Raw genomic sequence first — 12,275 nt, 5'->3', positions numbered from 1 at the left:
AGCACGGAGTTGGGGTCTCCACGCACAGTCCTCGCAGGTCAGGACCAAGTCCGCAGCAGGAACCCGCTTCCCCAGCCCTGGGCCTCCAGGTCCTCTCCTCATGTGAGGCTCCTCCGTGGAGGCCAGAGCTCTCCCTGCCGTGGGCCCCGCAGTGCTGGGGAGAAAGGAGCTCTCGTGCCGGGCCGGGAGGAGACGCGAGGCGCGGTGTGCAGGGGCTGTGCTGTGGACGTATTGACTGTCTGTGTTTCCAGAGACGGGAAATCAGAGTCAGTCTACACTCAGAGCGAGGATTCGCCTCTAAGAATCTTCCGTCCAAGCTCAAGGCTGCAGGGCCGCGCCCAGTGAGGACGCTCACGACATTTTACCTAAGAAGCGTTCGGGCAAACACGCTGTGTGCGGAGAGAACGAGTGACAACTGCGGGTCCCGCCCAGCAGTGCCTGGGCCTGCGTGAGCCTCCTGCACGGGGCCGTGCGGGTCCAGCTCTCCACACAGGGCACTGAGGATACAAGATGTGTGTGTGTGTGTGTGTGTGTGAGTGAGTGTGTGTGAGAGTGTGTGTGTGTGTGAGTGAGTGTGTGAGTGTGTGTGTGTGTGCGTGTGTGTGTGTGTGTGCGTGTGTGAGTGTGTGTGTGTGCGTGTGTGTGAGTGTGTGTGTGTGTGCGTGTGTGTGTGAGTGTGTGTGCGTGTGTGAGTGTGTGTGTGTGCGTGTGTGTGAGTGTGTGTGTGTGTGTGAGTGTGTGTGTGTGAGTGTGTGTGTGTGTGAGTGTGTGTGTGTGTGAGTGAGTGTGTGTGTGTGTGAGTGTGTGTGTGTGTGATTCTCAAGGGTGAGGCCGTGGAGACTTCAAAAATGAGAGGACCCCTGAGTGCAAATGTAGGAACATGCTGCACCACAGCAACTGAATCAAGGGTAAAAGTTGGTTGATCATCTCAGTAGATGTAGAGAAAGCATTTCACAAGAGTCCACCTTTTCACCATAAAAACGACCCAGTGAATTAGATAGCAAAGCAATGTCCCTCAATATAATGAAGACTGTACATGATAAGCAGAAAAAAGTCTTGCAAATACTGAATGTGGTAAGAAAGTGAAAATGCAGAAACCTCGTGCGTTGCTCGTATGAACAGACAGGGTCGCAACTGCCTGGGAAAACAGGTCTATGATTCCTCCATACGTTAAAAATAAAATTACCTGATAGTTCAGCAATTCATTCCACAGCTAGCAAGAGGTAAGAAAACTGACACCAGTTGTTCATGCAAACACTTGTGCGGGACCAGTCACAGTAGCGCTATTCACAGTGGCGTTTACATGAATTTCCCAGAATAGAAACCCACAGAGCCAGACAGCGGGCTAGCGCGTGCCAGGGGTGAGAGGCAGGAAGGAGGGAGCACCCTTCGAGGTCACGCTTTTCCTTGTGGGTTAAGGATATATGTTGAACATTGGTAGCAGTGAGGTTCTAAAATATTGAAAATATATCTAATGACACTCAATTGCACACTTTCTTCTTCTTCTTCTTTTTTTTTTTAAGACAGAGTCTTACTTTGTTGCCCAGGCAAGAGTGAGTGAAGTGGCATCTGCCTAGCTCACAACAACCTCCAACTCCTGGGCTCAAGCGATCCTCCTGCCTCAGCCTCCCGAGTAGCTGGGACTACAGTCATGCCCCACCATGCCCGGCTAATTTTTTCTATGTATATTAGTTGGCCAATTAATTTCTTTCTATTTATAGTAGAGACGGGGTCTCGCTATTGCTTAGGTTGGTTTCGAACTCCTGACCTCGAGCAATCCGCCTGCCTCAGCCTCCCAGAGTGCTAGGATTACAGGCGTGAGCCACCGCGCCCGGCCTAATTGCACACTTTCTAATGGTGAATTTCATGTTGTGTATTTTATCACAGTAAAATGCATTATGAAATAATTTCTAATATGGATATATGATCATTTACTTTTATTTCGATATGACTGTTCGTTTACAGATGAACTTTAAACTGCTGGAGTCCAAGTCTGTGCCTCACCAAGGTGCTCTATTTCCTGTCCACCTGTGTCCTGTAGGCAAATGTCCGTTCGGGTCTTTCCCCATTTTCTGTCAGGTTATCTGTTTTCCTACTGAGCTCTGAATTTCTTTGTATATTCAGGATACAAATCATTGATCAAATATATAATCCCCTGGGGAAAGACGAGAGAATCTCATGGTTCCTGTCCTTGAACGATATCTTATGGACGGTGTTTTTCATTACACTGAGCTTCAGCAGTAAAGATGTTCCCATTTATCAAAGCAAAAATGAAAGAAAATTAATGATTGTGAGACTATTGGCATATTTGCTCAAATTTTACAAACAGGCGGGGACGTCTCGGGGGGAGGAGAGCTGCGGGACGCGGCCTGGCTCTCTGTGTGGTGGGCGTCTCGCAGGCAGCCGCAATGCTGGCGGGCTCTCTTGCACCATCTAACAAAGCTGAATCGCTACAGCTAATGCAGACACTTACACGTGATCAGTTCACAGGTTCACGCACACGAGAATACATGCCAGATTCCAGTGCCACTTTCCCAGCATACCATTATTTGTGATGTTCTTTGTCTTTGTAAGCCGTGCCATTTCTTCTTTTTCATAGATCGGTTTTTAATAGATTTCTTGTGTTTAAAGAAAACAACCAAATACCGACACTAAGTGTCACTGACTAGCAGGTGGAAACGCATTCTTGCAGACAAGCCTGCACCCCACGTTTTCCTCCCGTCACTCCTCTGTGATGTGCACGTGTCCCCAGCCGAGTTTGTTTCCCCGTTTCTCCCGCCTGGGTGGCTGGAGAGTCACCCAGGCTGAGGTGTCCCTCACAAGGACAAGGCTGCCTGTGTCCCCTGCCTGCCGTGGGCTGCTGTCCTGGGTGAGTCCTGAGCTGCCGGGCTGAGGGCAGAGGGGGAGCAGGGCCACAGCGGACGCCCCAGGCGGCCGTGCTGGGCAGTGCTGCGTGGCCAGTGTGGCGAGAGGCAGGTCTGCAGTCGGCCAATTGTTGCCGGCCCCGACCTTGTGTCGAGCGCAGAGCTCAGTGTTGGTTGTGAACACCAGGCTGGTCTAGACCGCCCCCGCCTGCCTCAGCGGCTGTCCCTGATGGGAGCACAGGGTGGGGACACAGGGCCCCCCCTCACCCTCAACACGGGTCCAGGGAGCCCAGCGAGGCCCCTGCTGCACTCAGGGGGCTGAGAGGGGATGACGCGTGGATCACAGGGAAGAGGGGACAGGGGTGACAGGAGAACGGAGGGGACATCGCTGTGACCTGAAGACTCCTTGGGTTGAGGTGAAGACCCAGAGACGGCCAGCAAGCAGATCTGGGTGGAGTAACGTGGAGGTGAATAACACGCCCCAGGAGGAGGGGACTCCCGAGAATGAAGGGATTGGGGCTCAGAAGGACACCCTGGCAGGGCGCGTGACTCACAAATAGGAGCAAGTTATCTCTGATTTGCCAGGGCAAGCGGCGTGCTGGGTGGGCCTGGGCAGGGCTGTTCTGTGGATCCTTGGGGGCCTGTGAGGTCACCGCTGCTGTCCCAGTGAGGAGGGGACAGAGGGCGCAGATCGCAGCCAGGGCAGGCTACCAGCTGGGACCCAAAGCTCAGGGCTCAGGGACATCACTCGTCTCCTAAAAACCTTGGGGTTTTATCTGGGAGCACGTGGTACCAGCCTCCACGGTCACCCCCAAAGCCTGTGCAGCTCCCTGTGCAGGAGAAGGTGACCTCAAGGGACAGCACGAGCTCCACAAGGAGAGGACACGGCACCGGTCGGGGTTCTGCTCCCTGATGTCCTACAGATCACACTGCACGGCATGGACTGTGGAAAAGCCCCCACGGGGCAGGACAGGAGAGGACACGCGTCAGTGCCGGTGGGCTCAGGGACAGCGCCCCGTGGTCCCTGTGCGCCTGCTGGCGTCAGCTGCAGGAAAGTCACACCCAAGGACCTGCTGCTCCCAACACCCCTGAGCCACTCAGGGTCCCCAGCAGTGGTGGCGCCTCCCTCCCTCCCAGCTCCCACAGGGCGGTCGCTGGCCTCAGCCCCATCGCTGTCCCCGTCCCCACCCCCTATGCTGAGGTGCCTGCCAGTGAGCATGGCCAGATGTGCCCCTGGAGTTCCTCCTGACCCACGACCTCAGGCAGCAAGTCCCGCCCCACTGCCTGGTGCCTGGGGCGGGGGGAGCCCTGGCAGGCCGAGCACAGACGGCTGGGGGGACAGGGGGTGTCTGCTGTAACAACGGGAAGAGCACAGCATGTAGGACTGTCTCTGTGGCACGGCCCTGGGCTCTGAACACGGTGTGAGTCGGGAGAGGCTCATTTTCCGCCTTTCAGGGAAACAAACAAAAGTCCACACGCACCGGTTTAGGACGTTGGGAGAAACAGACCATGTTTCAGTCTTATCGGGAGGTTTTTGTTTTTGTTTTTACTTTTCCTGAAACTTTGAAACATTGACTGGAAATTGAGAATAGAAGTATTTTAAACCAGAAGGTGCATTCAGGTAGGCTTTGAATGTATTTAACCTATTTTAAAATTTGAAACTTGCCATAGAACAAAACCCTGAGCAGGCTGAGGTTTTTGTCCCACTTCCCCATCTGCTTGTGTCACTGTGATTAACACCAGTTTCCCAGGTCTGACAGTAATAGTCAGCCTCGTCCTCAGGCTGGACGTTGGAGATGGTTAAGTAGCGGTCAGCCCCGGAGCTGGAGCCCGAGAAGCGATCGGGGACCCCGTCCCCCTTGCTGTGGCTTCCATCACTCTTAAGCCACATCAAGTACCGGGGGGCCTTCCCTGGCTGCTGCTGATGCCACGCAATGCCGTAGCCACCGTGCGCACTGCTCAGGGTGCAGGTGAGCTTGGCCGAGGCTCCCAGGGAGGCAGATGCAGAGGGCGGCTGGGTCAGCACAGGCTGGGACAGGGACCCTGCAAACACAGACACACATTATGTCCTGGAGGAAGGACAGGAGGGAGGGACAGTGAGGCATGGGTTTGGGAGGGGTGTCAGTGAGCTGGGGGTCAGGGTGCTGGGGACCGTCCTGACCTGTGCAGTGAAGGAGGAGGGTGAGGAGGAGGAGTGGGGCGCAGGCCATGGTGCAGACAGCCAGAGCTCTGCCGCGGCTGCCACGCTGCAGATGTCTCTTATCCACCCTCCAGCCCAGAGGAGGGACAGGGCCCTGCATGCAAATGTGCTGCTCCTCCCCTGCCACCAATCCCGCCCTGGGCCTGTGTGCAGCCCCAGTGGCTGGGCCTCATTCCTGGGAGGGGGGCCGAGTGCAAGTCTCCCCAGGGCCCCAGAGAGGAACCACCTGCTGGCACCAAGGAGCCCTGAGCAGAGCCCAGGGTCAGCTGTCTGGTTCCCCAGCTGAGCCCCACAGCGCCCTCACTATCAGGCCCGCAGCGCCCCCTGCTGCCCAGGCCCAGGTGCAGCACGTCTGTGAGCGGATGCCAGGGGGTCCTGACAGAGGCTCCTGTTCCCAAGCAGGACCGTCCACACTGCCCGTGCCTGCACAAGGGCAGAGTGAGGCCCCTCCGCAGAGCAGCTCCTACCTCACTTCAGTCTCCAGTTTGCTGTTCGGGTCGCCTCAGTGGGCGCAGCACACAGGACCCCCACTAGACGGGGCAGGAGTGTCTCCTGTACAAACTGTGCCTGGAATAAAATGCGCCCTAGCTGAGAACAGGGACAGTTCAGCCACGAGGACCTTCCCAGGCTGCTCCTGAAGCAGGTGTCTCTCCCCCGGGATTCCTCAGGAGGACACTCACAGGACAGAGTGGGAGTGTCTGGAGGACACGTGAGCAGGTTGGGGACTCCCTGGGTTCCCTGGGGATGAGGACAGACCAGGGAGGAGAAGGGGGAGGTCCTGGAGTGATGAGAAAAGGGCATCGGCTCGCTGGGGGCTCCTTCTGAAGTTCAGGGTCAGAGAAGTTCAAGAGAAGCAGGATATGAGTGAATACGCCTAAGAAAAGATGTTGTAAAAATCCTGAGCTTTTGTTATAAAAGATATTTTAGTAATTAGCTGAGGAGCTGACAAGAAACAAGAGCAGGAGAAGGAAGGAGAGAGGCCCGAGGGTTGAGAAGGGAGGTCGTGACTCAGAGACGGGAAGGGGAGGGTGAGGACGGTCCACACTGTGGAAGGGACTGGAGGAGAAGCCAGTGGGGACACTGGGCAGGAGCCGGGGTGGGTGGTTGGGTCAAGGGAGGTTTGGGGTGTGTTGTTTTCATTTCTGGTTTGTTTCCTGAAGAAGGTGGAGCCTCCCCCGGATCCTGAGCTGCCCTCTCTGGTCACCTCCCTGCCTGGATCAGGACCCTTCTTTCATCAAAGCCCTTTAGTTCTCTCTGTGACAGGTTCTCCTTAGTTGCTATTTGCCAGTGGCTTTCCTTCTTCTTTGTCACCATCCTTACACACTTGGTGATACTGAAGCATGTGTGCCGGTGTTGGGGTGGGTCCCCGAGAGAGCCCGGGCAGCTGTGCCCCCAAGGAGGGAAACTGAGAGCCAGGCGGGCTTCCAGGACTGTCTGTTGTTTCTGTCATTTATTAGCATCCTGGGGACATGGCCGGACTTCTGTGGGATCCCGTGTCAACAGTGACCACTGGTGACGGCCCCAGCATTGGAGCCACAGGAAAGAGTGACTGTCCCTCTGGGAGACACTATGGGAGGCCCCTGAGTCACCACAGACTGAGGACAGAACCTGGAACCCCAGTCAGACACGAGTTAGGACTAAGAAGGAGGACGGGGACCCTCCAAAGGTCTCTGAAGTCCCTTTGTACCTGGGCAGACAGTGAGGAGGGAGAGGAGTCCAGGCCATGGTGTGGCCTTGCCAAAGACCCTCTGGACCCACAGCTGTTCCTGGTCTCTGGGATGGTTCCCGTGTCTCCTCCTCAGCTCCCTGGGAGAAGCGTGTGTTTGCGTCACGCTTCCTGCAAATATGGGCCCGTCACCAACACCACCAGCACCCTGTGAGTCTGTGTCTTTGGCCCAGAGGACAGCTCTGTTGTGAGGACAGTTAGGGTGTGTGACCTCTGAGTTTGCGCCTTGGGAGGAAGCACCTGCTGTCACCTCTATCAAAGGCCAGTGAGCAGGGCCCAGGGACCATGAAATTTGAACCATTTGAGATTGTCACAGGCCTGGCTCAGCTCTGAGAAGACCCACAGCGCCCCCTGCTGGGCCGTGATAACGATGGCTTGTACTTTCTCTAGTTGTGTTAAATGTCTTGTCCAAAAGCTGAATTTCAGTTTCATTGTCACTTGTACTTGAGCTTCCTCAAAGAGAGTTTGTTTCTTAATTTTATTAAAATTTTTTGGTGTTATAATTTATATTTACTTTGTTTTATGACTTATAAATTTTTCTGAGATTTAATCTTTTCTCATTTATTTCAAGAATATCAGAAATAGCTCATCAAAGGAATTGTGTGGTTGCTGATTTGAGTATATGAGCCATGTAATTTCATCAGCAAGATCATCTCAGTGTCTCTGTCTGTGGATTGTCTTTTTTAAATTCAAGTTGTTATTTTTATGGTTCTTGATATGTCAAATGATTTAAAAATTTTATCCAAGACATCTTGGATATTATATTATGAGAATCTCAAAAGGTTTTGTCAATAGATCCATAATAGTGCCTGCTTTTGGTTGATTGGTTTTCTGTATTAATTTTCCTTTTGCCATTCTAAGGAGAAATGGGACACATTCCCCTTGATAAGCATTTAGTTTCAGATTTTGTCATCAGTCAAACCATCCTGGAAATGGGTCCCCTGCAGTCTGCTTTCCACCTGCTGAAATGGTCCTGCAGCCTCACGCCTCTCTCATCCTGTATCATGATCTTTCTCTTTGCAGTTGGACAAATGTGTCCCAGTGCTGCTTATGACTTGAGGAAGGGGAAGTGCACTCTTGATATGAAGTGACATCTGTCACCAAATCAGCTCCCCTTAGTGACCTGCGTCCTGCATTTCTTCTCTGGAAACTTCAGGGCTGAAGGATGAGCTACATGAGGTCTCAACATCCTGCCCTGATGATCGAATTTTTCCCAAACGTAACCCAAGACCTGAGAACATTTTCCTGCCTGCACAGGTGAAATGACACCACGTCTTCTTGGTGGATGAGTAGCGCGTCTTCCTCCCTCCAGCAGTGAGCCCCCTGGGAAACCTCAGAGCCGTGGCTGGGAGCGAGAAGGGACAGGGGTTTCCCGCTGGCACTGTCCTGTGAACCGTGTCTAGGAGCAGCAGTGGGGGGACCAGGGCTGTGGTGGGACACACCGAGTGGCACTGCCAGGCTGGGCTGCCGACCCTCCTTCGCTCTAAGTAACAGAGGTTTACAGAAAGCCTGTCCATTTTGATAATTAACATTGCTACATGTTCTACATGTCCACATGTATGAATTATAAAATCTGTGGAAACTGTCGCTGTTGCTGGCAGTGGTGGTGACTCTGGCTTCACTATAACTGTGTGTTCCACACATTCCCTCCCCCTGTGCTGTGAGCCTGCAGGACTTTCCAGAGAGCCTCCAGCTAGTTTTTATCGCTTCAGCACCAAGAACTTGCAGACATTCCCTCCATCTGGATTCCAGAATTTTCTGCTCCTTTCTTTTGCCCCTGCCACATGTGGGCTGGAAGTCGCCATCTGTTTCCACAAGGACCTTGTGGTGATTTAAAACCATCATTGTTCAGTTTGTTTTTACACCTACAGGGAATTGCATGACAGTAGAATGTGTTTTAGTCTCCTTGGGCATACGCTAGTGGCTTTTCATTGATTAGTCTGTGCTAAAGTCTGCACCTTTTTCCTGCCCGATTTTTGGTGGTGTCCCCATCATCTAGTCTAGGCATGTTCCAGCACCATTTGAAGACAATCACAGGAACCTGCAGACATCAGGAAGCTGCCTTAGGTAAAGATAAGAGCAGTGACTCTTTGACTTTACAAAACTCAGCACCATTCCCTTGATCCATGGTGACCACCCTCACTCCTAACCACATGCCCATCCTGAGTCATGGACACAGACACACAGCAAGGACACGTGCCCAGACATCTGAGATGGCCAAAGGCATTCCCATCTGACCTGCCTGTCTATGGGACAATGCCGAGACTGGGGTCTTTTATTTTAATAGCTTAATATTAGCATTGGGTTGATAGATTGTCCCAGATCCAGGGATTCCTCTCAGAATCTTAGTCCTGGAGCGAGGAATGACTGTAGGAATGTTCCCTGAGTCTGGTGTTGGCCATAAAATGACAGAGTGGGTTCATGGGCCAGGATGGGGATCAGAGAGGAGACGTGTGTCTCATTTTCCTGTGGAGCAGGTGCCCAGGGTTAGCACGGGGCTCCTTCCACATGCTGAACCGTCATCAGCACCTTCATCCTCGGATAGAAGCCCAGAGTATTGCAGGAGTCCACGTGGCCACACGTGAAGCCAGACATGCAACATGGGACCCGGCAGGTTGAGAACCACCAGGTATCCGCATTTGTGGTTTCTCTCGGGAGCTGGTGGGACCAGACCACACTGTCCACCCCACGCTGCTGACCCCAGTGCAGGGGGAGGTGACGTTTCTCCAGAGGACGGGCAGTGAGTGCACACAGCCTGTGTGCAGGACCCTGGAAGCACACGTGGGGCACATCACTGCTGGCACTGAGAAGACACAGCCACCTGTGTGGTGACGAGTGAGTGGTGTTTGTCATGTAAGAATCCCTTTCTTGAGCTCATCCCTGAAATAAAAGCAAGAGCTCTTGGGGGAGGATGGCCTGGAACCCACATGAAGAACTGCCATGCCATGAGCACGCGGTTGTTTCAAAGGGTCTAGAGTTCTGATGAGATATCCCTGATGGTAACACGACACAGCCTGCCCATTCCACCGAGCGCTGTTATGTCTTCCAGGGCAGGAGGTGTCAGCTTCTCTCCCGGGGACCTGGTCCCTACAGGAGACTGGACCAGCAGGGAGAAGTGCAGAGACCTGTGATCCCAGGGCAGGGTCCCCGAGGGTGGGCAGAGCAGGGGCAGGATATCTGCAGGGGCCTCAGACACCTGGGCCTGGGTCATGTTACAGAATATTGAGGAAGAGGTGACCCAGGGCAGGATGGGGACAGCCCATATCCCTGCACCTTAGGGTACAAAGTGAAGACAGAGCTGCCTTGAATCTCTTTCCCTGCCCCATTCACAGAGCAACGGTAGAGTCACTTCAAACAAATCGTCATCATTCTCTTTGCCTTTCTAGTATTTCCTGGGTCCTGTTACGTGGAACATTCTGTGCTAATTGTTGGAGGATGGGGAAGCCTGTTCCCCAGTTCCTACAAAACGCAGAAAGGTCTGAGTCTCACATTCCGCCAATATGCGTCACACCCCAATCTACTCCCCCTACAGGACCAGGCCAACAGCACCAATGTGGGCAGGGACACACCCTCCAATTCTGGGACAGGCCATGACAGCTATCAGACAGGGTGTATTTGGAGAGAAAGGTCTTGTATTGCCCATCCAGAGATTATGGATGTAGGTTCCATTTCTAAATCTGGAAAATACAGCCAAAAATCTTGAATCTCCTCCAAAGAGCCTTTTGGGTGACTGTCTTCAAACAGCTGGCAGGTCATGCATTGCCTCACTGGGTGAAGGGAGAGTCCAAACCACACCCCCTCAGGTCACACTGCAGGTGACAGCACAGTCTCAGCCCAGCAGAGCCCAGCCCCGGCCTGCCGCTCCCACACTCTGCCCAGCAGCCTCAGAGCAGCGAGTCCTGTCCTGGTCTGGGCCTCTCCTTGCCCACCTTGTCGGCCTCCCCTGACTGCAAGCCAGCAGCCCACGCCCCCTTCCCCACACGCCAGCAGGTCACGTGCCCCCAGGCAAGCGTCTGCCAGGACTGCAATCCCACTCACATCTTTTCTCACACTTTCTACTCTGAGCGAGACACCACCTGAGTGAAATATGTTTAGTCTCCTCCAAAGTCTCCATGGAGAGATTTTTAACTTACATAAGGAATTTTCAAGACAAAACACGCACAGGGTGAGAAGATTTGAGCACTGGGTCAATCCAAAAGTTGAACCGAACAGCATGATGTAACATTGTCACATTTATTTGCCCCAGAAAAATCAGGTATTGCTAGAAGATCTGACAACAGAAGTCACCCCTGAAGTAGATGTTGTCAGGGCCACAAACAAAGGGTGACAGCACCAGGCCAGAAGAACGTGGGAGATTTTTGTCTCACTTCCCCATGTGTCTGGATCACTGTGTCAGTCTTAGAGCTGTCATCCCATGTCATACAGTAATAGTCAGCCTCGTCCTCAGGCTGCAGCCCAGAGACGTGCAGAATCCCTGCGTTGGCCGAGGCGTCTTTGGAGCCAGAGAAGCGGCTGGGGACCCCGGAGCCCTGGTGCTTATCCGAGTCTGTGTGGTAGTACAGCAGGTACCGGGGCGGGCTCCCTGGCTTCTGCTGGTGCCAGGCTATAGCATAACTGTCAACACTGAAGCCACTGCTCAGGGTGCAGGTGAGTCTGGCTGATGCTCCAGGAGATGCAGAGAGGGAGGGGGCTGGGTCAGCACAGGCTGGGACAGGGAACCTGCAAAGAGAGACATTCCTGAGTGCTGGGGCAGAATCCAGACTGAAGTACTCCATGGGTCTTAGACAAAGGGGCTGACACACCATGGAAACTGAGACTCAGTTTACGAGGCCTGTCCCTACCTGTGCAGTGAGAGAGGAGCACGAGCAGGAGAGGAGCCCAGGCCATGGTGCACACAGCCCCTGGTCCCCACAGTGGGGCTGGGCTGCACAGGCCTCCTTTTGTCCCCACCCTCTGCAGAGGAGGGGCTGCTCATGCAAATGTGTTTCCATCCAGGGACTGCCCAGCCCCTCCCTGAGCCCTGGGCTGGAGCTCAGCTCTCACTGCACACTGGGGGGGGGGGTTTGCTTTGCCCCTTAGGGGAGCCCTAGGAGGAAGCAGCTGCTGGGACCATACAAAGGGCCCTGCTCAGGGGACTGTGCCAGGCCAGAGAGGACACAACTGCTGAGTCCGCATCAATGAGCACAGGGCACAGACCTGAGGCCCAGGCTCCTTAGAGTGACTGGTCCTCCCTGAGCAGCTGTGTGTGGACCACAGGGCAGTCCCCCAGCGCCCCCTGCTGGTCACAGGCACACACCTCCCCATGGCCCAGAGACCTGAGAGCCCAGCTGGTCTCTGCAGCTCCCCAGTCACTGTCTCTGGTCACACACCCATGGGCTGAGTCCCTGGTGGAGTGACCCAGTACACTGTGAGTGATCACTGGGGTTTCTCACTCCCAGAAGGACCCCTGCACTATGAGAGGTGCGACTATGTGCATATATAACTT

At 53.9% G+C, this 12,275-nt stretch overlaps 1 pseudogene; it reads right to left on the bottom strand.

Annotated features, from left to right (window-relative positions):
- Window positions 1-11,011: 11,011 nt before the first annotated feature.
- On the bottom strand, window positions 11,012-11,699 carry LOC142863525 (putative non-functional immunoglobulin lambda variable 5-48; annotated as a pseudogene).
- Window positions 11,700-12,275: the final 576 nt, after the last annotated feature.

Source organism: Microcebus murinus, chromosome 22 (genome assembly GCF_040939455.1).
Source record: "Microcebus murinus isolate Inina chromosome 22, M.murinus_Inina_mat1.0, whole genome shotgun sequence".
In the NCBI taxonomy this organism is placed as follows: Eukaryota; Metazoa; Chordata; class Mammalia; order Primates; family Cheirogaleidae; genus Microcebus; species Microcebus murinus.
Note: the sequence above shows the minus strand (reverse complement) of the source record. Positions and strands in the feature narration are given on the sequence as shown.